Here is a 25,194-nt window from a genome sequence, read left to right as displayed (position 1 = left end):
GAACTGGACAGAACTTCAGGTGGCATATGAAACAACACCCCCCCACACCCTTCCCACCCACACCTCCACCCGTCCACACCCCCTACCTCACCACGGCGAACTCCTCAGTCTTAGGTTGGTGTTTCGAGCATGCGAACAGTCAGCACAACTTCAGGCACATGACTATCTGCCCCATTCTCCTACTCTGTTAAAATCCAAATGTGGACACTACAGTGACTGGGGTGCACACCACCCCAGACTGGAAACACCACTAAGATCCCTTATAAAGCAAGTTTATTCCCTCAAGTCCTGACAGCCTGAAGGCAGTGACTTCCACCTGGAAGGCAGAAATCTGAGAAGATCTATGTGGACATTGTGAAAAGAGGTGACTGGGAAGCATTCCTAGTAGTCGCCAAGAAGTCAAATGACTTCAAGATGCGTGAGAGAAATTTGCAGGGAGGAGGAGGGATGATTGACATCTCCACAGAGATTTAAATACAGCCACGTTACTTTGGAGAATTTCAGGTAAGGCAAACACAAACTAGGTAACGTTGAAAGATGGGAGAAAACAGAATGAACCACTGAATGGTAAGGGGATGAGGCGTGGGAAAAGGCTTGGAGAAGACACCCTCCCCCTGCCATGTGCGCCACCAGAATTGAACATGGGTTGATGAAGAGGGCTGGCATGTCAGTTTGGGAGACTCTTAAGGTTGCTAAGGAAATGCCACTTGGTCTACCCAGCTCCCCCTCCCCCCAGAAGTCTCAGAATTCTGCTTTGTGACATCTCAGCCTACCAAGGGCTACCATTGGCTGGGGGGTGTGCCTTGATGACCAATCAAAGCTGAGGGGCGTGGCTTCTCACTGTCCTGGAGGGTATATAAAAAGAGGTAAGGCTCCCCGGGGTGGACTACTGCGAGACTTCAGTATGGCGAAGGCGACCCAAGAAGAAGAGCCTCCAAAGCCAAGCACCAAAGAGAGAAGGAAGAGGAAGGTCCCATATAAAACCAGGCCCAAAGGTGGCTTAAAGGTTAGACTAACCCTCCCAAGCTCCTCCTCTTTTTCCCCATTGACTATCACCACGCCCCCCACAGCGCCCACGCCCCTCCCCCACTCCGACTCCTTCCCTGTCCTTGCCTGGTACAATGCCTTACTCACCCCACATCAGTTCTCCTGAAAGCCCCATTCCCATCCATCCCAAATCTCTTTCCCCAACCCCATGTTTTCTGTATCCGCTGTGTTCCTCCCTACTGTCTTTCCAGATGCTGAAGCGAACCATGTGGATGAAAAGACCTGTTCAAGGGAGTTCTATGAAAAAGGCCACTCTGAGCATGGACGCCCATTCAGGAATGCTTGAGAACCCGGGACAGTCTCCTGACGATTGTCCCAAGGAGAGAAAGCTGGATGAAAACGAGCGAAAGGAAGCCCAAGAGACCCCGGAGCCCTCCACCACTTCATGTGACAACCCGAGCAGCCAGCCACTTCAGATCGAGGTCACAGAGCTACCGCTGTGTGATGAGGCTGGAGAGATTTCCCTCCTGAGAGCTGGCCAGTCAGCATCAGATGTAGATCTGAGTCAGAAACTGTAGAGTACACTGAAAGTAATGATTAAAATAAAATGAATAAATTGTGAAAAGGAGATACGTGTCTGCGAGTTCTCTGATGGTGGAGAGGGAGGGATGGAGAGAAAGAAAGTAAGAGACAGGAATGTGAGGAGGGAGGAGGTGGGGTCCTGCGGAGTTGGGGGTCAAACCTGTAAGTCCATAGTAATCCAGGCATTGGGGAAAAGGGCTGAGACAGAACTGACCACTAAAATTTCCTTTTCAGCACTATCCCCTGGGTAAAGAGGAAGTGGTTTTGTTGTTTCTGCATCTGTTTGCCTAGTGAGGGTTCCAGCTTTATCAAAATGTAGATTACTACCATGAAGTGAGGTACATGGGGGGCAATGCCACCACCCCAAAAGGTCAGGGGCTATATCACTTCCAGTCCCCCTACCTCATAGTGGTATTTGCTGCACATCCTAAGCTGTAAGCAATTGAAGGCCCTCAGAAGAACCAAACATCTCACCTTACTAGAAGTCATTGACAGCACCCCAATGATTGACATAATGCTGGGTGGATCCCCAAATCCAACATGGATGAGGTCACTTTCTAGGAAAGGAAACTTGGAATGGAGTAGTGCTTTACCAAGGGTGGGGCAGTCTGTGTCATCTGCTCCCAGAGCGGGCAATAGAGGGGACAATAATCCACAGGGAATTTTTAAATTAAATTTTATATTTACTGATAATTGTAGATTCACATGCGGTTGTAAGAAATAGTATACAGCAGCCCTGGGTAACTTTCAGTCAGCTTCATGTTATGATATCTTGCAACGCTACAATATTACAACCAGGATGTTGACATAGTTGTATGTTATATAGTTTTATATAACATGTGTTATATAATAATGTTATATGAACAGTATGAATTCATAATTATGTTATATGAATTATATAACGTGTTATATAATTATGTTATATGAACATTATGAATTCATATGTTGTATATGTTATATAACATGTGTTATATAATTATGTTATATGAATTCATATAACATAATTATGTTATATGAACATAATTATGTTATATAATTAAATTATGTTATATGAATTAACTAAAACATAGAGTTTTAGTTAATTCAAAGACTTTATTTTTTAGAACAGTTTGAGATTTACAGATAATTGAAAAGATAGTACAGAGTTCCCATATACTCCCTTTTCTCTACCTCCCACTAACACCCCCTGCACAGTTTCCCTTATATAATATCTTGCATTAGTGTGCACATTTATTACAATTAATGAGTCAATACTGATACATTATTATTAACTAAAGTCCAGAGTTTACACTAAGATTCACTCATGTTGTACAGTTCTATGGGTTTTCACAAATGTATAATGCCATGTATCCTTTACCGTAACATAAAGAACAGTTTCAACATTCTAAATGCCCTGTGCTTCAATTATTAATCCCACTCTCCCTTCCTCTGATTCCTTGGAAACCGCTGATCTTTTTACTGTCTCTATAGTTTTGCTTTTTCCCAAAATGTCAAATAGTTTCAATCATACAGTGTGTAGTCTTTTCAGACTATCTTCTTTCACTTCACAATATGCATTTAATTTTTCTTCGTATTTTTTCATAGCTTGATATCTCATTTCTTTTTATTGTTGAATAATATTACCTTATGTGGATGTACTACAGTTTCATCATCCCTTGCCTATTGGATGGGATCATGGTTGCTTTCAGTTTTGGGCAAATATGAATAAAGCTACTTTTCACGTACGTTTTTGTTAAGACAGTGTTTTCAAATCAGGTGAATATCTAGGAACACAATTGTTGGATAGTTTGCTAAAACTACATTTAGCTCTGTATGAAACTGTCAGACTGTCTTCCAAAGTAACTGGGTCATTCCGCATTCTCACCAGAATGACTGAAAGTTCCTGTTGCATCACATCCGTGCCAGCACTCTGTATTGTTATTTTTTGTATTTTAGCCATTCAAATAGGTGTGTACTGGTATCTCATTGCTCTATTAACTTGAAGTTCCCTAATGAGAAATTATGGAGAACATCATTTCATATGTTAGTCATCTATATATTCTTTGGTGAGGTGTCTATTCAAAACTTTTGCACATTTTTCATTTGGGTTGTTTGTTTTCCTAATGTTTTAAGTATTCCCATTATGCATGCGTTACACATTCTGGTATATGCTGTTCATTTTTTTCATTATTTTTTCTTTGGATTTCAGTTCAAGAAGTTTCTATTGACTTATCTTCAAGCTCACTGATTCTTTCCTCCACCACCTCTAGTCAACTGAGGAGCTCATAAAAGGCATTCTCTATTTGTCACGGTACTTTTTATTTCTAGATATTCCTTCACATTTTTTTTAATTTCCTTCTCTCTGTTTACATTAGTTATCTGTTGTTGTGTTATCTTCTTTTTCCATTAGATTCTAAGCACATCAGTCACAGTTATTTAAATTCTGTATCTGATAATTCCAAAATCTGTGGTTCTGCTGCTTGCTTTGTCTCTTACAGTGTTTTTCCCTGCCTTTTAACATGCTTTGTAATTTTTTTTGGAATCGGATATGATAAATCTGGTAATAGAAACTGAGGTACTCACGCTTTTAGCGTGAAGTTTTGTGTTATTCTGGGTAGGATCTGGGATGTGTTCAATGTTTTCTATAGTTTTAGTTGCCAAAGGATTCAGTTTCCTCTCGGAAGCATGGAGGAAGGGGATGCAAGAGAAGAGAGGGCTGGGTTTGTCAAAGTTCTTGGTGTAGAATACATTCAACTTTCCTCCTTGCAGTTCTCTTCTCTTTGCTCTCACATAACACTTTCTCCTGGCTTTCTTTCCATCTCTCCCTGGTCCTTCTCAGTTTTCTCCATCCAACCCTTAAATAAGGGTGCTCCCTGGCATACTGTTCCAGACCCTATCAACCTCCTTTTCACACTTCCTTTTTGACCAATGGCTTTTTACAAAAGTGTTGTCTCATTACCAAATTTTAGATAATTTTCTCTTGTCTTTCTGTTAATTTCTAGTTTGGGTCCATTATGGTTAGAGAACATTCTTTATTATTTCAAGTCCTTTTAGTTTCTTGAGGTTTATTTTATGCCCCACTATTGTGGTCTATCTTGGTGATTATTACATGGGTGCTTGGAAAAATGCGTGTACATTGCCGTGTAGTGTCCTATATATGTCATTTAGATACTTATGTTTGTGTTGTTCTGGATCTTCTATTTCCTTGCTGATTTTCTGTCTAGTAGTTCTATCAGTTGCTAAGAGTGGACTGTTGAAGTCTCCAAGTATAATTGTGAATTTTATTATTTGTCCTCAGTTCTATTAGCTTTTTCTCCACATATTTTGAGGCTCTCTTGTTTAATGCTTACACGTTCATCATTATCATGTCTTCCTAGTGGATTTGTTATTTTCTTTTTTCTGAAGTCTACTTTATCTGATATAACTGTAGTCAGTCCTGCTTCTTTAAATTCATGTTTGCATGACAAATATTTTCCCATTGTTTTCATTTCAATCCACCTATGTTGTAAGATTCTTGAAGGCAGCATATAGCTGGATCATGCTTTTCTCCACTCTTCCAATCTCTGATATTTCATTGATATGTTTAGGCCATTTATATTTAAGGTAACTATTGATTTGTTGTTAAGTTTTCCATTTTATTATGTGTTTTAAATTCCTTCCCTCTGATTCTTATTTCTCTGTTTCTCTATTATTGCCTCCCTATGGATTACTTGAACATGTTTTTAGAATTGCCTCTTGATTTGTTTATAGGATATTTGAATATGTTGTTTTTAATAACTTTCTTAGCGGTTGCTCTTGATGTTATAAGATCATGCTTAATTTATCTGGTGTCAATGTTTTACCACTTTGAGTGAAGTATGGAAATGTTACTTGCATTTAGGTCCCCTTACACTCCCCAGTTTTTATGTACAAATTACCTTGAGTATTTCTTCTACATGCATTTAGCTCCTCATCAGACAGTGTTATAATTTTTGTTACAACCATCAATATGATTTTTTAACACCCAGGGGGAGGTTAATCTATTGTATTTTTCCATATTTTTATTATTTCTTTTTTTCTTTCTTCTTGATAGCCCATGATTCTTTCTTTTATCATTTCCTTTTTGTTTGAAGAATTAGCTTTGACATTTTTTTTTTTTTTTTTTTTTTAAAGAGAGAGGGAGGAAGGGAAGGAAAGACAGAGAGAAGGAAGGAAGGGAGGAAGAAAGGGAAACATCTTTAAACATTTTCTTGTTTTATTATATTTTGTTTGTTTGTTTGTTTTTACATGGGCTGGGGCCGGGAATCGAACCGGGGTCCTCCGGCATGGCAGGCAAGCACTCTTGCCCGCTGAGCCACCGCGGCCCGCCAGCTTTGACATTTTTAAAAGATAGTTCTTTTAGTGACAAATTCTTTGTTTTCCTTCATTTGAGAACATCTTTATCATGATTTCATTTCTGAAGGACACTTTTGCTAGATATAGAATTTGACAGTATTTTTCTTTCAGCACTTGAACATTTTTCTAGCATTTTCTTCTGGCTTCCATGATTTCAGGTGAGAAATCCACTGTTATTCAAAATGGTGTTCCTCTATAGGTAATGCATTGTTTTTCTCTGGCTGCTGTGAAGCTTTTTATTTGTCTTTAGTTTTCAGAAGTTTAATTATGATGTGTTTAGGAATGGATTTCTTTGAAATTATCCTATTCTGGATTTGCTCAGTGTATTAGTTTGGAAGCCCCTGGAATGTGATCAGAATTGGAGTGGCTTTTATACAGGAGATTTAATAAGTTACAAGTTTACCATTCTAAGTCTATGGAAATGTCTAAACTAAGGCATCCAGGGAAAGATATCTTAATTAAAGAAAGGCTGATGCATCTGGAACACCTCTGTCAGCTGGGAAGTCATGTGATTGGTCCGTTGCTCCTGGGCTTTTTTGCTTTCAGCTTCTGTTCCTGTGGGGGTTCCTCACTTTGCTTCTCTGGGGCTGGTTTTATCTCTTGGCTTCCCTTGGTTCTCTCCAGGTTCTGACAATGTCTTCTGGGCTCCAATTGTCTACAAACATCTGTGTCTCTGTTTTCCAAATATCAGCATCTGTGTGAGCTTTGCTCTGAAGTTTCTGTCAGTTCTCCCCCTTTCAGCTCTGAGGTTTCTGTCGTTTCTGGCTCTCTGCAATATGGTTCCTATTTTATAGTATTCCAGTAAACAAATCAAGACCCAAATGGAATGGGTGGAGTCACATCTCCATCTAATCAAAAGACCATACCCACAATTGGGCATGTCACATCTCCATGGAGATCATCGCCATGGAGATAATCAGATCATGTAGGTAATCTCCATGGAGCTAACCTACAATATTAAATTCGGATTAAAAGAAATGGCTGCCACCACAAGATTGGATCAGGGTTAAAACATGGCTTTTCTGGGGTACATAATACTTTCAAACTGGCACCCTCAAACTTCAGAATATAGGTTTATGTCTTACCAAATTTGGGATATTTTTGCCTAGTACTTCTTCGAATATTCTTTTGGCCCCATTCCATTTTTCTTCTTCTGGGACCACAGCAATAGCAATGTTGGATCTTTTACTGTTGTTCACAGGTCCATGAGACTCTGTACATTTTTTTTTTCAGTCTATTTTCTCTCTGGTAAATTCTATTGATCTGTCATCAAGTTTACTGATTCTATCCTCTGCCAACTTCACTTTACTACTGAACTCATTCAGTAAGTTCTTTTTCAATTTCAATTAGTATTTTCCAGTTTTATTTTGTTCTTTTTTATAACTTCTATTTAACTGCCAAGATTTTCTTTTTATTTTTTCCAGAGAATTTTGATTCCTTATTGAAGCATTTCTTTATTATGGTTGCCTTGTAATCCTTGTCAGATAATTACAAAACTGTTTCATTTCATTTTTGTTGTCAATTGACATTTTTTTCCTCATTCATGTTGTGATTTTCCTGGTTCTTTGTATGATGGGTGATTTTCTGTTGTAATGTGGACATTTTGGCTATTATGTTAGGAGACTCTGGGTCCTATTTAAATCTTTTATTTTTAGCAGGCAATCAACCTGTTTAGGTTAGGCACCAAGTCCTGCTTTACATTTGTGCGCTGTGCTTCCAATGACAATTTAATTTTCAGGCCTTTGTGGTGTTATTTTGAATTTCTTGGCTCATGTGGTACCCCTAAGATTCTCTATGATCCCTACCCTACTAGTGTCACCTGTGAGGACAGAAGGTGTTTCCTATGCAGGCTATCTGGTGTCTCTAGGTTGGGGAAGAGAGTATTGGGTCCACATGGATGGAGAGCACTTCCTGGGCCAGTCTGCTTGTGGTCTTAGAATCCCCCTGATGGGCTGCTGGGTTGCTTGAAGTCTCTGAGTAGGGGAAGGAATTCTCTGGTCCATGGGGAAAGGGTACTTCATGGTCCAGGCCTCTTGTTACAGTAGGATCCCAACTGCCTGTACCAGTAGTCTAATCAGTGTTTCCTTTTGGGGGAGGGAAGTCTCTGACATGAAGAGACATGGAGCATTTGCCTTGCTTGCTTATGCACAGGGCTCCAGCTCAATTCCCCTCTCCTGTGGTCTCAAGTCCATTTTAGTTGTCTACAGGACTCCTGTTTCCTTTGGGTTAGAAATGAACTTACCTGGCCCATTTCTTTTCTAGTAAAAAAAATTGGGGTTGAGGAGATGCTGGGTCTGAATCACCTTCTATTACCTTCTGGGTCATAAGGCACCCATAAACTGTACTTTTCCTTCAGTTCTGGGTCCTTAGCTAGTCAGCCTTCTTCTTTTCACCTTTCAGAGTATTATTGTGATTAACTCTTATATTATTTCCAGGGTTGATAGTTGTGCTTGAGAAGGAGGATCAGGGATAGATGGGTCTACACCATTTTGTCTGGACTGGAAGTCTGCATTTCAAAGCTTGTGCAATGTCTGGCACTAGGACACTGATCTCCAAACTTCTACTCTAATCTTCTGTCCAATAGATGCATTATTGTACTTTGTTCTTTGGTAGTAACTTATCTTTCTGAACATAGGTGCTTCTCTGATTATGTAGGTAGTGATCTCATTAAGGAAGGCTGGAGCTTTGATGCACCCCAAAACTTCCTTTCTAATTTGAAGTAGTAGTTACCAATGTTGGGGTACACCAATCCTGTAAACTTCCAGCTATTGGATATTCTTCATCTGAGTGAGGAGACCTCACCAAGGTCCTATGTAATAGCCATGGGAATCAGATCTCCTAACACTCATTACAAGGTTCTCTCCAATAGGCTCTTCCTTCTATTATAGCTTGCTTTTCTAAAGAGCAAACCACACATATGTTCTTCTTTGTGGTTAACCTGAAGCATAGTCCTGCAGATAATTTTAAAACAATAATGAAACCAAATAAAAGCCAGTGTTGTTATTATTATCCACCATACTACTGCATTTCTAAATGATGTCAGTAATTTAATTCTTTTCTCCCCAATTCCCCCCAAATCTTTTGCTAGTCTAAGTTCTAAAAGATTGCTGTAGATAATGTTTAATAAAAATATGTAAAGTTCAAATTAGCACATTTTAGTACCTATCCTTTAATAATCATTTTATTATACAAAAAACTTACTTTGGAGACTCCTTGTTATACAGTTGACCTGGACATAGGTTCACTCAGCTTTCCTTTCCCTTTCTAAGGGACAAATTGTGTTGCTTCAGTTCTGACTTTTCTATGTGACCATTTGTTGGTTTTATTTATTCTTAAATTGGTGAAACAAAGTGCAAACTATGAGGTGTAAAATTTTTGTTTTGGAAGTACAAGTTTTTTCTGTACTTGAATGCAAAATAGTAACTGAATTGAACACTATCTTTAAAAATGAGATTTATTCTTTACTCAATAATTTATTTTAAAACTACAGAACAAATAAAAATTAAAACGTTGTATCAGTTGTACAATTTAGTAATTGCCTGCATTTTGCCTTTTGCAAACTTTTCATTTTCCTTAAAATTCACTTTTGTGATTTACTCTCATGATTGTATATAAAAAGTTCAATAAAACAGAATTTACACTTCGTTTCTTTTCTGACCATTATTATGTAATTTCATTCATGGCTATTACTGAAAATGTGTTCTATCAAGGAGAGAGTGTTAAAATATGCATGTGACACACTAGTGATGCCACTGGTGGGAGGATTTTACTGTCTAAAATTTTTCAGGATTCAACCTTAGTCAATGGTGTTTTGTTCTGTTTTTGTTTTCAAAAGCTATGGGCAAAATATATGTGTATCTATTTCTAGATTCTGTTATGTTCCATTGATCAATATGTCTATGTTTTTGCTAAGACTAAATTACTTTTAATTATTGTAGCTTTATTGTAATCTTTAAACTCAAATAGAGTCCTCTAACTTTATTCTTATTTTTAAAATTGCTTTGGTTATTCTAGGTCATTTTCATTCCTTAAAAACTTTAGAATCTGTTAAAAAGCCTGAAATTTTGATTAGGAGTGTTGTTCAATCTAGAAATCATCTTGGGGATAATTGCCATTTAAACAATATTGAGTGTCCCAATAAATGAACATGGTATATATTTTATTTGTTGTCTTATTGGACTTCTCTCAGAAATTTTTTTTCAAACATGGGCATTTTTATTTCTTCCTGTTGGCACAGTGAGCCAAACTGTCCATCAAATAGAGAGGCACTTATTACTACTGTCAGTGGAGGGGTCTCACCCCATGGAGGGTAGCAAAGAGCATATCAGTGGCTGCTACCAGGAACAGCAGTCCTAGGGCCCCAACCCACTTTATGGTTTGCAGGTATCAGGGTTGCCAACAAAAGCACGACTAACATAGGCGCTGAATAGAAGAGAAATTTACTCACATAGAGAATAGATAAAGCAAGGTCGGCTTCATTAATGGACATCAGTAACCATGGCCAAGCCAATAGATCTCAGTTTGTGGCTGACATAAGATGTTCTATATGCACCCCTTTTGTGTTTGTGCCATAGTGGAAGGACATTGCTCCTTCTGTACCCCCAAGCTGTGGGGTTGAGCCAGGTGCTATAAAATGCCCCTACTTTCTCCAGGTGTCACTAGTGAATGCGTACATATGCTTGCAGCCAAGGGCCAGCGGGTCATTATCTGCTAGGGGATGTTTTTCCGCAAGACATTCCTGAGAAGGGAGTCATCCCACATTCACCATTCACCCTAGGTGCCAAACACAGGATTTATTTTATGGATTACAAGGATAGGTGGCAGGCAGTGCTCAGACAGTGACCTATCATACTTCCTTTTCAATCTTCATGCTTTTATTTTTTTTTCTTGCCATGTTATAATATCTGTGATCTCCAGAACAATGTTGCATAGAAATGAGAACAAACATCGTTGCCTTGTTTCCAGGCTCAGAGGAATCAATTCATACTTTCATAATTGAGCATTATGTTAGGTAGTTTTTTCATAGATGCTTTTGTTAGTTTGAGGAATTTTCCTACTATTCCTATATGAAAAGAATGTGTATTCCACAGTTGTTGAATCGGATACCTTTTTCTATAAATATCTATTACATCCAGGTGGTAGTGTTCAAGTCTTCTATGTCCTTGCTTTTTATGTCTGGTTGGTCTGTCTATTCATGAGGGAGAAGTGTTAAAATCTCCTACCATAATTGAGGATTTGTCTATCGCTCCCTTTAATTCTGTCAAGTTTTGCTTCATGCATCTTTAATCTCTGATATGAGGCACATACACATCTGTAATTGTTAATAGTATGACATAAGAATTCCTCTTTATATTTTCCCATATTATTTGGACAGCTTAGAAGTCAGCTAGTTATTGGGCAGAAATTTCCTTTAATGCCTAGAATCAATAAGTCTTCCCGCCTTTGCCAAGGGCTCTTGTGTGTTGGGGCAGGCAGTTCACAGTTCTGCCATCAGCCTTCACCTTCCCCTTGCACAGAGCTTCAAGGTCAGCCAGAAATGAGAGCTTTGGGCCTTTTCAGGTTTTTCCTGGGCATAGGCACACTTGTGTGGCTTTCTAGAGCCTCAGGAATATGTCGGAGTTCTTCAAAGCCTCATATGTATATCTCCTTCCCCAGATTTTCCTTTTAAAGCTTTTGGCCAACCTCTTGTTTGCCTCAGTTGGTATGGCAGGCTCAGGCAGCTGTGATGTTAAACACTTGGCAAATGCCATGGGGATAGGGCTTTTCTTTTTCTGTGTCTGAGTGAAGTCAAATAGAGACAAGCCTTCTGAATGGGACTTTTCCAGGTATCTTCCAGACAAATCACTTCAAGACAGCGACAATTACCTGAGGATAGAGCTTTCTGGGGTGTCTCAAACCCATTTGCCCTCTCTATTGTCTACTATACTGCTGGTTTTCAGAGCTTTCATAATTGTGATGCTGAAAGAGGGTTACTTGAACAGAGCAAGTTAAAACACCATAAGCCTACTGTTCTTACCAAGACTCAGTCATTAATAAACCTCTTCAGATTTGAGTGCTGAAAGAAAAATACTGTCAACCACAAACCCTATACCCCACAAAACCATTTTTGAAGAATGAAGAGAAAATAAAGACATTCTCAGATGAAGGAAAACTGAAAAAATTGTCCCTAGGAAAACTACCTTTAAAGATAGGCTAAAGGAAGTTCCTCAAACAGAAAGGAAGTTATAAAAGAATCTTGGAGTATCAGTGTTTTTAGTTTCTTGAGGGCTCCAGCAAATATCATGAAATGGGTTGGGTTAAACAATGGCCATTTATTCACTCATAGTTTTGAGGTTAGGAAAAAGTCCAAAGTCAAGGCAATACTTTCTCCCTGAAGACTGATATTCTGGGACTGGCAGCTAGTGATTTTCGATACTTGTCACAAGGGCAAAGTACATGGTGGCATCTCCTGGTTTCTCCCTTTGCTGCTGGATTCTGTTAATATTCAGCTTCTTGTTTCCTGTGGCTTTCTCTCTAAAGTCTGAATATCATTCTGCTTATCAAAGACTCCAGTAATAGGATTGAGACCCATCCTGATTGAGGTAGGTCATACCTTAACTGAAGTAACCTCATCAAAAAGTCTTATTTGCAATGGGTTCACACCCACAGGAGGAATCGCTTTCAAAACATGTTTTTCTATACAGTTTTGCTCTAACAGACATGGAGGTTAATTGAAAAAATAAGGAATGCATTATGGGTCAAAAACAAACATTTCTTTCATGTTGTGCATATTTTGTTACTGTTATATTGGCTTTAATTCAAAATTGTAACTTGTAGTATTAGTTTTCTTTTATTGATATTCTTGCATATACTATTCATTCAATAAATGAGTTATGACTTTCAAAAAAGATACATGTTTTTCTGGGGTACATACAGCTTCACACAATCATAATCAGGAAGGAACAATGAACGTTGAAAGAACAGAAATATGTGTACATATAATAGAATTCCCCTTTGCCTCATGAGTGTTATACATCATATTTGGTGATAGAAACAAAAGGTATAGCAACATCTGATACTAAAGACAATGATATTTAAAAGTGGTGAAGGTAAAGGAACCAAAATCAAAGTTAGGCTTCCACATTTCACTAAAAGTGGTAAAATGCTGATACCAGTAGATTGTGATAATATGTATATTATCACATATGTATATCATATGTATATCATAATACCTAGAGCAAACATTATGAAAACTATACAGAGATGTCATTCTCGTTTGCTAGCTGCCAGAATGCGATATACCAGAAACAGAATGGCTTTTAAAAAGGGGAATTTTATGAGTTGCTAGTTTACAATTCTAAGGCCGAGAAAATGTCCCAATTAAAACACGTCTATAGAAATGTCCAATCAAAGGCATCCATCCAGGGAAAGAGACCTTGGTTCAAGAAGGCCGATGAAGTTCAGGGTTTCTTTCTCATGTGAGAAGGCACATGGCGAACACAGTCAGGGCTTCTCTCTCATCTGGGAAGGGCACATGGTAAATACCGCATCATCTGCTAGCTTTCTCTCCTGGCTTCCAGTTTCATGAAGCTCCCCAGGAGGCGTTTTCCTTCTTCATCTCCAAAGGTCGCTCACTCGTGGTCTCTGCTTTATGGTGCTGCAGCATTCTCTGCTCTCTCAGAATCTCCTTCATTCTCCAAAATGTTTCTTCTTTTATAGGACTTCAGAAACTTATCAAGACCCGCCCAAATGGGTGGAGACATGTCGTCACCTAATCCAATTCAACAATCACTCTTGATGAAATCACACCTCCAGGGAGATGATCTGATTACAGTTTCAAACATACAGTATTGAATAGGGATTATTCTGCCTGTATGAAATAGGATTTTGATTAAAACATGGCTTTTCTAAGGAACATACATCCTTTCAAACCAGCACAGATGTACTTTCAAAAACACTATAAATAAATCAAGATGGAATCCCTAAAACTGCTCAGGTAACACACTGAAAGGCAAGAAAAGAGAATCAGAAGAAAAGGAATCAGAGGAAACAGAAAACAAATAATAATTGGATGATAATTACCTTAAATCCTAGTGGCTTCAATACACCGGTCAAAGAACAGAGATGGGCATAATATTAAAAAAAAATCTAAATTATAGACTGTCTACAAAAACTCACTTTGAATACAAGGACATAGGGATCTTGAGAGCAAAAAGATAGAAGAAAGTATACTATGCAAACATTAATTTTAAAAAGCAGGAATGACTATATTAATATCTGATAAAGTAGAATTCAGAAAAAAGCAAATTAATAGAAACGAAAAGACATTGCATACTGATCAAAGGTTCAATCCATGTAAAAGACATAAGGAATGCAAATGTGTAGGCATCAAATTGGGCCTCAAAAGACATCAAGCAAAAACTGGTAGAGCTGAAAGGAGAAATAGACAGTTACAGTTTCAGACTATAATTATAATTTTAACCATCTTCTTCTCATCAATTAATAGAAGTTTTAGAAAATCAACCGGCTTACAGAAGAACTGAACAATTCAATCAAGCAACAGAATCTGATTGACACATATTGGCTGTTCCACCTAACAACAACATAATCCATATTGCTTTCATGCACCCATGGAACATTGACCAACACAGACCATATCCTGGGCCATAAGACAAACCTCAACAAATTGGTAAGAATTGAAAGCATGCAGAGTGTGCTCTTTGACTATAATGGAACAAACTAGAAATCAATAATAGAAACAGAATGGGGAAATCAACAAACATTTGGAGACATAACACACTTGCAGATAATCTGTGGGTCAAAGAATACATCTCATGGGAAATTAAAAATACATAGCACTGAATGAAAATTAAATACAACATATCCAAATATGTGGATGTATCTAGAGCAGTGCTGACAAGAAAATTTATAGCACTAAATGTTTACATTAGACATGAGGAAAGGTCTCAAATCAGTCATCTAAGTTCCTTCTTCAAGAAAGTAGGAAAAGAAGAGCAGAATAAATTCAAAGCAAGGAGAAGGAATCAAATGAGGATGATTGGCAAATAAGCACATGAAGAAATTTTCAGCATAATTAATTGGCTTGGAAATGTAATTCATAACCACAATGAGATACCACTGCATAACTATTAGAATGAGTAACCTTAAAAATATATAGAAAAGAAAAATTATATAGAAAAACAAGCTAAGTACTAATTAGGTTGCAGAGCTACTGACACCCTCATAAATTCTGGTGGGAGTGCAAAATGATACTGCTACTCTGAGAGACAATTTGGCAGTTTCTCATAAAGTTAAACATATACTTCTGATATGACCCTGTAGTCCTACTGCTAGGTATTTAATCAAGTGAAATTAAAACACATGTTCAAACAAAAACCATCATGTGAGTGTTTAAAGCAGCCTTATTCAAAATTAACAAGCAAGAATTTGAGACAATACAGACATTCCTCAGTTGGGGAATGGATAAGTTGTGATGCATCTATGCACTGGAGTACTACTCTACAAGAAAAGGAACAAATATTAATATACACAACAATATTAGTGAATCTTAATTGCATTATGCTGAGTGAAAGAAGCAAATCTGAAAAGGCTACATGCGCTATGATTTCATTCTTATAACATTCTGGAAAATGCAAAATTATAGATAGGGAGAACAGATCAGTGGTTCTCAGAGGATAAGTGTATGGAGCTGAAGCTTCGTCTACAAAGAGGTAGCATGAGAATTGAATTTTAGGGGCTTGTGATGGAGCTGTTCTATGTCTTGATTGTGATTGTGGTGGTAGTTGAATGGCTGTGCATTGTCAAACCTCATCAAACTGTACAACAAAAGAATGAATTTTCCTGTATGTAATAAAAATTTAGTTTAAAAATGTAAACGAGAAAACAATCCCAGTGGCTTCTTTGTATATGGGAGGAGATCAGTTAGAAGGTTATTTCAGTTTTTCCATGAGAGTTGATGATGGCCTGAGCCAGGGTAGTGACAGAAGAAGTAGATCAGGGTGGACATATTTGATAGCTGTTAGGAGATAGACTAGACAATGCTTGGTGATTGAGTATGTGACAGAAGAAGGTGATGAATCTAAAACTATTCCTAGGTTTCTAATTCATTAACCAGAGTCAGTATTGTTGTTTACTAAAATAGAGAATAGAAGAGGAGGGCCATGTTTGCGCAGGAAGACAATGCATTCATTTGCAGAGATGGGACATTGTGGAACAAGTTCTATCTGCCTGTGGGATATTAAGTTAGAAATGGCTGGAAGTGGCTTTGATATTCGGGTTTGGTGCATAGAGGGAGTGGTCTGGACCAGAGATCAAGATTTCAGAACCCATCAGTACTGAAGTGCTTCAGCAACATAAACATGTTCCTTGCCTTATTTATCCCCCCATTACATTTGATAGATCATCGCTCCCTCCTTTTTGAAGGTCTCTACTCTCTTGACTTCTGTGACTCTGCCCTATCCTGGTTACTCCTCACACTTCTGTGACATTTATCCTAGTCTTCTTGGTGGATGCCTCCTTGTACATCAAATAAATATTTCTCAGGAATCTCTGTGTGCAGGTGTCATACTTAGTGTTGGGAATACAATAGCAAATAAGAACCAGTCCCTGATCTCCAGGAGTGGATAGTCTAGTGAACTCTTCCTTGGCTTGCCTTTTAACTGTTGGCATTTCTAGGAGTCGGCCTATTTCTCTTTCTGATGTCCATGCATTCAGTTTGTTCTGTCTCAGCCCAGCCTAACAATCCTCTATGCTTACCCCTCGTCATTCTCTTTAGTCCTTGACCAAACGAACCTATACATACATTACTTGAATCTATGCTCAAGTGGTGGTCCAAGAAACAGAGCACATGGATTATAGCCCTGGCTCTGCCCTTCCATGGTTGGGTGACTTTAGTATGTCCTTTGCCCTTCTCTTTGCTTTGAGGTCCCATCCGTACAGCCTTTAATTCTTTTTCTTCAGGATTTTCTCCAGATCTTTATTTGAGTCCTCTCTCTCTCTTTCTCTCCTTCTCCTTCTCCTTCTTCTTCTCCTTCTCCTTCTCCTCCTCCTCCTCCTCCTCCTCCCCCTCCCCTCCTCCTCCCCCCCCTCCCCCTCCCCTCCCCCTCTTCCTCCTCCTCCTCCTCCTTCTTCTTCTTCGAGCTTCATGTGAGCTAATATACTTCAAAGCCTAAAGGACATTTATGACTACTAAGTTATCTTCCAGATCCTGCACGTCTGATCCGTTATTCAGTCATCTCTTGGTCATCTCTTTAGTCAGCAATGATATTGGAGTTCATTCTTTAGAGTATCACTGAGCAACGCTGAAGCCCCCGAGACCAACCATCCTGAAACCCGCTTGTATAACCATTCCCACCTCTGGCCTGCCTCCTGCCTAACCCCATCCTGTTCCAGGGATACAGTGCATTGTTGGGAGAAAGCCATATTTATCATTAAGGCAGCTGTGTCTCCTCCTAGCCTAGTCTGTGCTAGGGAAAACTACCTGCCCAAGCTGGAGCTTTTGTCTCCCAGGTACAGAGACTATTGGTCACTTGGTGCTCTGTCCATGTAGAATTTGGCTTTTGTAGCACCAGCTTTAATGCTCTACAAGCCACATTTGCCTTTTCTGTCAGAACCCGTATACTTCCAGAACATTTTCCAACATCAACTTAAGATTTCCGTGTGTATGGGTATCCTGTTGGCTGAGTCCAGCATTTGAAGTTTTCACCTCTAAGATACTCCACATCAATTCTTGGAGGGTAAAAAGAAGATGCTTATTTTCTCACCTAGGGATGTAAAAACTGAACTCATTTATTCACCAAGTGGTTTGTGTTCCCAGCTGTGGCTCAGTCTATCAGCTTTTCTTGGTGGTCTCAATTAGAAAGTACCACAATGCAGTCCTGTTCCGAATATATTCAGCTTGTCCATGGAAAGAGACAAGCTGATGAGCACATTAATACTCCTTGCATCAAGTTATTATTTCTTCTTCTGCATTAAACTGAGACCTCAGCAGAATTTCTGAATCTTATTATCTCCCCAGCTTGCAGAAATGTCTAACCCTTCTTCCTGCAGGTTGAAGTCCAAGATCGCAGGCTTCATGAGCCATGGGCAGGAGCACAGAGTTGCCATTCATTCAAGGCAGCATGTGCTGAAGACAGTCCACTTGCATTCAGGCCCCAAGGAAAGACTTCTCAGTCTAGCAAAATTTCAGGACTCATTGGCTTTGGCAGCTGCTCAGTCAATTTTCACTTTAATTTTTTATTGCTAGAGAACAAAGCCTATGAAAAACAATGTTTTCTTTTGTGCCTGGGTTGCCAGGAAACTGCCAGCCAAAAACAATGCCCTGTTCAGCCCTTTGCCCTCTGTCTTCATAGCAGGGAATACTCTTTGCCTCTCTTAGCCCCAGTTGTCCCACTGGGCACTGCATAATGGCCTTCAGGTGGCCCCATAGCCTCTAAGATGAATGGGGACGGGCCCGAATACAAAATCTATACTTGTTCACAGGGTTGTCAGGGTCTAAGAGAGGTTTTCCTTGGGCCTTCAGAATCTGGCCTCTGTCTACCCCTCAAAGCTCATCTTTCTCCACTTCCCTTCCGCTCACTGTGCTCTAGACACATGAGTCTTCTCTTAGCTACTCTTATGCACCAAGCTCTTTCTGTCTTGGACCCTTTACTCATGCTGTTCCATTGGCTTTGTATGCACCCCCTCCCCAGCCTTGTTACCCCGCCATCCTCAATTGACACTTTGGTTAACCCCTACTCTATCCCTTAGAGTTCAACTTATTAAATATGACTTCATCAGACAGGTTTTCTCCTACCCTCCCTTTTTATTCTGCCTCTTAGCACCCTGTCTATTTTCTTGATAACACCTACCACAATTTGTAATTATTTTAATAATTTTCTGTTCAGTAGCTTTCTCTTCCACTAGTCTACAATTCCATAAGACGAAACTTTGATTTTGTTCTCTAATATATTGCCAAGCCAGCATATACTAGAGGCTCAAAACATAAGTTAGTCCATGAAGGAATAAATGACTACACTGAAGAACAGACAGAAATACCAATCCTTAAGATTATGTAGATATAACCAAGAGCAGCAATTCGGATTTATTGCTACATTACCTAGACACCCTGGGTGCAGTTCTGTTTCAGCCAGAAGGCAGATCACAGGAAGCTTTCCCCTTTTAAGCTCTGGCTTAGAGGTCAGAAATGCTAGATTCTAATTCAGTTCTTCTACTTACTGATTGGGATGATTAGGTTCTGGTGTCAATTTGGCCAAATGATTATGCCCAGTTGTCTTGTCAGGCAAGTTGCCATTGCTGCCTGCAAGGATATTTTGTGGCTGTTTGATAAACTGGAAAGCTGGTGTATTAAGTCTGTGGCTGATTACATCTGCAATCAACTAAGGCCTGCCTCCCACAATGAGATAGTCCAATCAGTTAAAGGCTTTTAAGGAAGAAGACTTTTTCACTGCTTCTTCAGCCAGTGGGCCTCTTCTGTGAAGTTTATCCAGACCCTTCATCAGAGCCACCAGCTTCCCAGCCTGCCCTATGGATTTTGGACTCTTCTATTCCCACAGTTATGTGAGACACCTTTATAAATATCATATTTTCAGATCTGTCCTGTTGGCTCTGTTTCTCTAGAGAACCTGACTAACACAGCTTGGTACCAAGAATGGTTTTTGAGAAACAGAATCTTAAAAATGGGGTTTTTACATTGGTTTTCGACTTTGATTACACTCAAAGGCACTTATGACTCTGTTTCCAATAATCAAGATGTCACTGACATTCCATGGGATGGGCTGGCAATAAAGATACTCAAAATATCACCATTAGATTCTGCTAATTGTATGCTTATATGAGACAAGCCTCTGGTGTTTTTTGATATTTTTATTTTTGTGGAATTAAGAGGTATAATGATGTTGGCTGGTTGTTGTTAGACATGCTGGATACAGTGATGAAGGAAAGGGATGAGCCGAAGGATTCAAATTTGAAACTTAAGTGCCATATGAATGATGCAAAAGTTTTCATGTGTGCCCTGAAACAAAATTTTATTTCCTGTGGTCACAGACTTGAGGTCTCTGAAAACCAGACACAAAGCCTCATTGTGCAAGTAGCAGATTTATAACATAAACTAAAACCTCAGCCTTGCAGGATGTCTGCTGTTAAAGTAAGGGCTTTGACTGGAAAAGAATGGGATCCTGAAACATGGGATGGTAATGTGTGGCTTGATAATGATGATGATGGGGAGACAGGATCTCTGGAATCTGCTGAGCCTTTGTTAGATAGACCTATAATGGACTGCCCTGAGGAAAGAGATTTCTGACCTCCAACCTGACTTGAAGAAACAGCTTCCCAGTCTCCAGTCTGCCCTGAGGAGTCTGCCATCCAACCTCCAACTAACAAGATTAATCCTTCAGTGCCGCTAACCCTGCAACCAGCTCTCCTGGGGAAACAGCCCTCACGCCTCTGTCTGGAGCAACTAATCCTATTTCATCAGATGAAACTGCAACAGAATGCCCTGAGGTAAGTGGCTTGAAAGACATTTCTATTATTTTTCATGACCCACCCTTACCCTACCATCCCTCTTTTCTTCCAGACCTATGACTAGACTAAAGTCACAGCAGGTCCCAAAAGGTGAGCTAGAAAGTGTGACTCATGAAGAGGTACACTATATTCCACAGGAACTGCATGAGTTTTCCAATTTATATAGACAGAAATCAGGGAAATATGTGTGGGAATGGATATTACAGTGTGTGATAATGGCGGAAGGAATATAAAGCTGGATCAAGCTGAATTTATTGATATGGGCCCACCAAGCAGAGATTCTGCATTCAATGATATAGTTTGAGGGTTAGAAAGGGCATTAATAGTTTGTATGGATGATTGGCTGGAACATGGATCAAAAGGTCACCGAAATTACCTGAGGTTGAAATTCCAGAACTGCTCTGGTATAAGGTAGATGAGGGGATCCAGAGGTGCTCTGGTTTGCTAGCTGCTCGAATGCAGTATACCAGAAACAGAACAGCTTTAAAAGGACGGAATTTATTAAATTGCAAGTCCACAATTCTAAGGCTTTGAAAATGTCCCAACTAAAACAAAGCTATAGAAATGTCCATTCTAAGGCATCCAGGGAAAGATACATTGGTTCAAAAAGGCCGATGATGTTCACAGTTTCTCTCTCAATCAGAAAAGCGCATGGTGATCATGGAAGCTTCTGCTAGCTTTCTCTCCCAGCTTCTTACTTCATGAAGCTCTTCCAGAGGTATTTTCCTTCTTCATCTCCAAAGGTCTCTGGCTGTACAGGCTCTGTAACTCTTTCCCTCTTAAAGGGCTCCAGTAAGCAACCCCACCTTGAATTGGTGGAGACACACCTCCACGGAAACCATCTAATCAAAAGTTACCACCCATAATTGAGTGGGTCTCATCTCCATGGGAACAATCAAAAAACTCCCACCCAGCAATATTAAATGAAGATTACAGGACATGGCTTTCTGGGGTCCACAAGAGATTCAAACAAGCACAAGAGACTTAAAGAAATTGAAATGTTAGAGTAGACTTATCCTGGAAGACCTGCTCACACACCCCAGGAATGCCCAGAGAACCTTGAGAAATAAATTTGTGAAACTAGCTCCATTGTCCCTGAAGAGCTTTGTGGTCAGATATTATTGGGGGAACTGCTGTCACTGAGCTGGAATCCTTAAACACAATGGGGATGATTGGATTCTGAGTTGGCAGAAGCCATGTGGCCACAGTTCATCACCATAGACAAGGGGGGGAAGTGTGGCCACTATAATGGACAACAGAATCCAAGCAGGAGTCAAAATAATCTGACTGTCAGAGACTTGTGGCACTGGCTAGTAGATCATGGGATACCTAGAAGCAAAATAGATGGGCAATCTACTAAATTCTTGTTTGAGCTGTATAAGTAGAACTCTAGGTCAAGTGAACAGAAGTCTAACTTGAGCTACAAAAACAGAGAGTTGTGGCCCCTTAATCAATTCCCAGACTTGAGACAATTTACAGACCCAGAGCCCCTTGAATGAGGGGAGAGCCAGGTACTCTTGGGGAAGGACCTTTTTGTACTGCCTACAATTTACACTGTTAACCTCCCTCCCAGCCTTCCCCAAGGTGACCTATGCCCTTTTACGAGGGTGAATGTGCACTGGGGAAAAGGAAATGATCAGATATTTGGGGGATTATTGGATACTGGATCAGAAGTGGCACTAATTCCAGGAGATGCAAAATGTCGCCCTGGTCTGCTAGTCAGAGTAAGGGCTCATGGAGGTCAGATGATTGATAGAGTTTAACTTGGGTCCATCTCTCAATGGGTCCAGTGGGTCCACGAATGCATTCTGTCTTCATTTCCCCAGTTCCAGAATGCATAATTGGAATCAGCATATGCAGCAACTAGTAGAATCCCCACATGGTTCTCTGATTTATGGAGTGAGGGTTATTATGGTTGGAAAGGCCACTTGGAGGTCACTAGAACTACCCCCAACTAGCAAAATAGTGAATCAGAAGTAACGTTGGATTCCTGGAGGGATTGCAGATTAGTACTACACTTAAGGACTTGAAGGATGCAGGGGTAGTGATTCCCACCACATCCCCATTCAACTCTCCTATTTGGCCTGTGCAGAAAACAGACAGGACTTAGGGGATGACAGTGGACCATCATAAATTTAACCAAGTGGTGATTCTAATTGCTGCTGATCAGAAATGCTGCTAGTTTTGAGTGGAGAGTGGAACAAGAGAAGGTTCTGTAACAGGTCCAGGCTGCTGTAGAAGCTGTTGTGCCACTTGGCCATATAATCCAGCAGATCCATTGATGCTGAAAGTGTCAGTGACAAATAAGGATGCTGTCTGGAGCCTTTGGCAGATCCCTATAGGAGAATCACAATGCAGACCCTTAGGATTTTGGAGCAAAGCCTTACCTTCCACTGCAGATAACTACTCTCCTTTTGAGAAACAGCTTTACATCTGCTACTGGGCCTTAGTAGAGACTGAATGCTTAACCATGCACCACCAAATGACCATGAGACCTGAGTTGCTTATCAAGAGCTGAGTGCTGTCTGACCCACCAAGCCATAAGGTTGGGCGTGCGCAGCAGCACTCTATTGTAAAATGGAAATGGTATATACGAGATAGGGCCAGAGCAGGTCCTGAAGGCATAAGTAAGCTACATGAGGAAGTGGCCCAATTGCCCATGGCCCCCACTCCTACCACATTACCTTCTCTTTCCCAGACCAGAGCTATGGTGTCTTGCAGAGTTCCTTACAGTCAATTGGCTGGGGAAGAGAAAACTCGGGCTAACACAGAACCTAATTTAAAAATGGAAAAAAGACTAAAATAGACGTTTCTCCAAAGAGAAGTACACACACAAATGGCCAAAAGCACATAAAAATAGGGTCAACATCATTAACCATTAAGCAAGAGCAAATCAAAACCACCATGAGTAATCATTTCAAATGCATTCACTGCTATTGGGAATGTAAAATGGTGGAATTGCTGTGGATGACAATATGGTTTTGCACAATATGCAGACCACCCATAAGTGGAGGGCGGCAGCTTTAAAACCCCATTCTTGGATTTCCTTGAAGGACAGTGGTAAAAGGAAATCTTTCCAGTGGGTAGAACTTTGAGCAGTGCACCTAGTTGTTCATTTTTCTTGGAAGGAGAACTAGCCAGAGGTGCATTTGTATACTGACTCATAGGCTGCTACTAATGGTTTGGCTGGATGGTCAAGGACTTGGAAGGAGCATGATTGGAAAATTGGGGACAAAGTGCTCTGTGGAAGAGGTATGTGAGTAGACTTTTCTGAGGGGCAAAGAACATGAAGATATTTGTGTCCCATTTGTGTCACCATAAGGTGACTTTAGCAGAGGAAGGTTTTAATAATCACATGGATAAGACAACCTGTTCTGTGGATACCAGTCAGCCTCTTTTCTCAGCCACTCCGGCCATTGCCCAATGGGATCATAAACAAAGAAGGCATTGTGGTAGGAATGGAGGTTTTGCATGCCCTGTGATTACAGTCAATGGAAAACTGCAACAGCCCAATCCACTCAGAACTATAACGGCCCAGAAACTTCAGGGATGAAGGTCTGGGTCACCCTACCTGGTAAAGAAACAAGGCCAGCTGAAATGCTTGCTGAGGGTAAAGGGAACATGGAATGGGTAGTAGAAGTTAGTAATAAATATGAACCACGACCATGTGATCAGTTCCAGAAATGAGGACTGTGCTTGTATGAATATTTCCTCCCTGTTTTGTTATGAGTATGTTTGCATTTGTATGTAAGTAAATATCTTGTTTTCTGCTTATCATTTGACATAAATTGTATTGTTCATGTTACAGTATTTAAGTCACAGGGTATGAAGTTTAAGAGTGAATGTTACCTGAGGACTTGCACTCTGTTCTAGCGAGATGTAGCGCATTTCCGGTTGTACACTGGACAGTTGAGCACTGTTAGATGAAACATATGTCTGTTATTGTGTTCTATTTGGAAATTAAACGTGTTTCAAGGTGATGGGTATAGTTGCCAAGTTGACAAGGGGTGGACTGTGATGGTTAGCTTCTGGTGTCAACTTGGCCAAATGACTATGCCCAGTTGTCTGGTCAGGCAAGCACTGAGCACTGGCTTGACCATTTCTGCAAGGATATTTCATGGCTGGTTGATAAACCAAAAGGCTAGTGTTGATTGCATCTATGGTGTGTTACATCTGTGATCAACTAAGGTGTGTCTCTTACAATGAGATAATCCAATAAATTGAAGGATTTTAAGAAAGAAGAGAGACTCTTTCACTGCTTTTTCAGCCAGCGAGCCTCTCCTGTGGAATTCATCCAAACCCTTCATTGGAGCTGCCACTTCACAGCCTGCCCTACGGATTTTGGATTCTTCCATCCCCACGGTTGCATGAGACACCTTTATAAATCTCATATTGAGAAATCTCTACTGTTGATTCTGTTTCTTTAGAGAACCCTGGCTAACACAGAACCTAATTTAAAAATGGAAAAAAGACTAAAATAGACATTTCTCCAAAGAGAAGTACACATACAAATGGTCAAAAGCACATAAAAAGAGGGTCAACATCATTAACCATTAAGCAAGAGCAAATCAAAACCACAATGAGTAATCATTTCAAATGCATTAGAATGGCTGCTATTTATAAAATGGAAAATAAGTGTTGGAGAGGATGTAGAGAAATAAGAACACTGATTCACTGCTGTTGGGAATGTAAAATGGTGCAATTGCTGTGGACAACAATTTGGCAGTTCCTCAGAAAGTTGTTAGAGTTACC

The 25,194-nt window shown here is 39.9% G+C and overlaps 1 long non-coding RNA gene across 1 annotated transcript; it reads left to right on the top strand.

Moving 5' to 3' along the window:
• The first annotated feature begins 790 nt into the window (after positions 1–790).
• Positions 791–1,615, top strand: LOC143670677 (uncharacterized). The gene is made up of 2 exons (XR_013169431.1): positions 791–1,006; positions 1,239–1,615. It is a non-coding gene; the product is annotated as an uncharacterized LOC143670677 (long non-coding RNA).
• Positions 1,616–25,194: the final 23,579 nt, after the last annotated feature.

Source organism: Tamandua tetradactyla, chromosome X (genome assembly GCF_023851605.1).
Source record: "Tamandua tetradactyla isolate mTamTet1 chromosome X, mTamTet1.pri, whole genome shotgun sequence".
NCBI classification, from domain to species: domain Eukaryota; kingdom Metazoa; phylum Chordata; class Mammalia; order Pilosa; family Myrmecophagidae; genus Tamandua; species Tamandua tetradactyla.
This window is presented reverse-complemented; position numbering and strand designations above follow the sequence as displayed.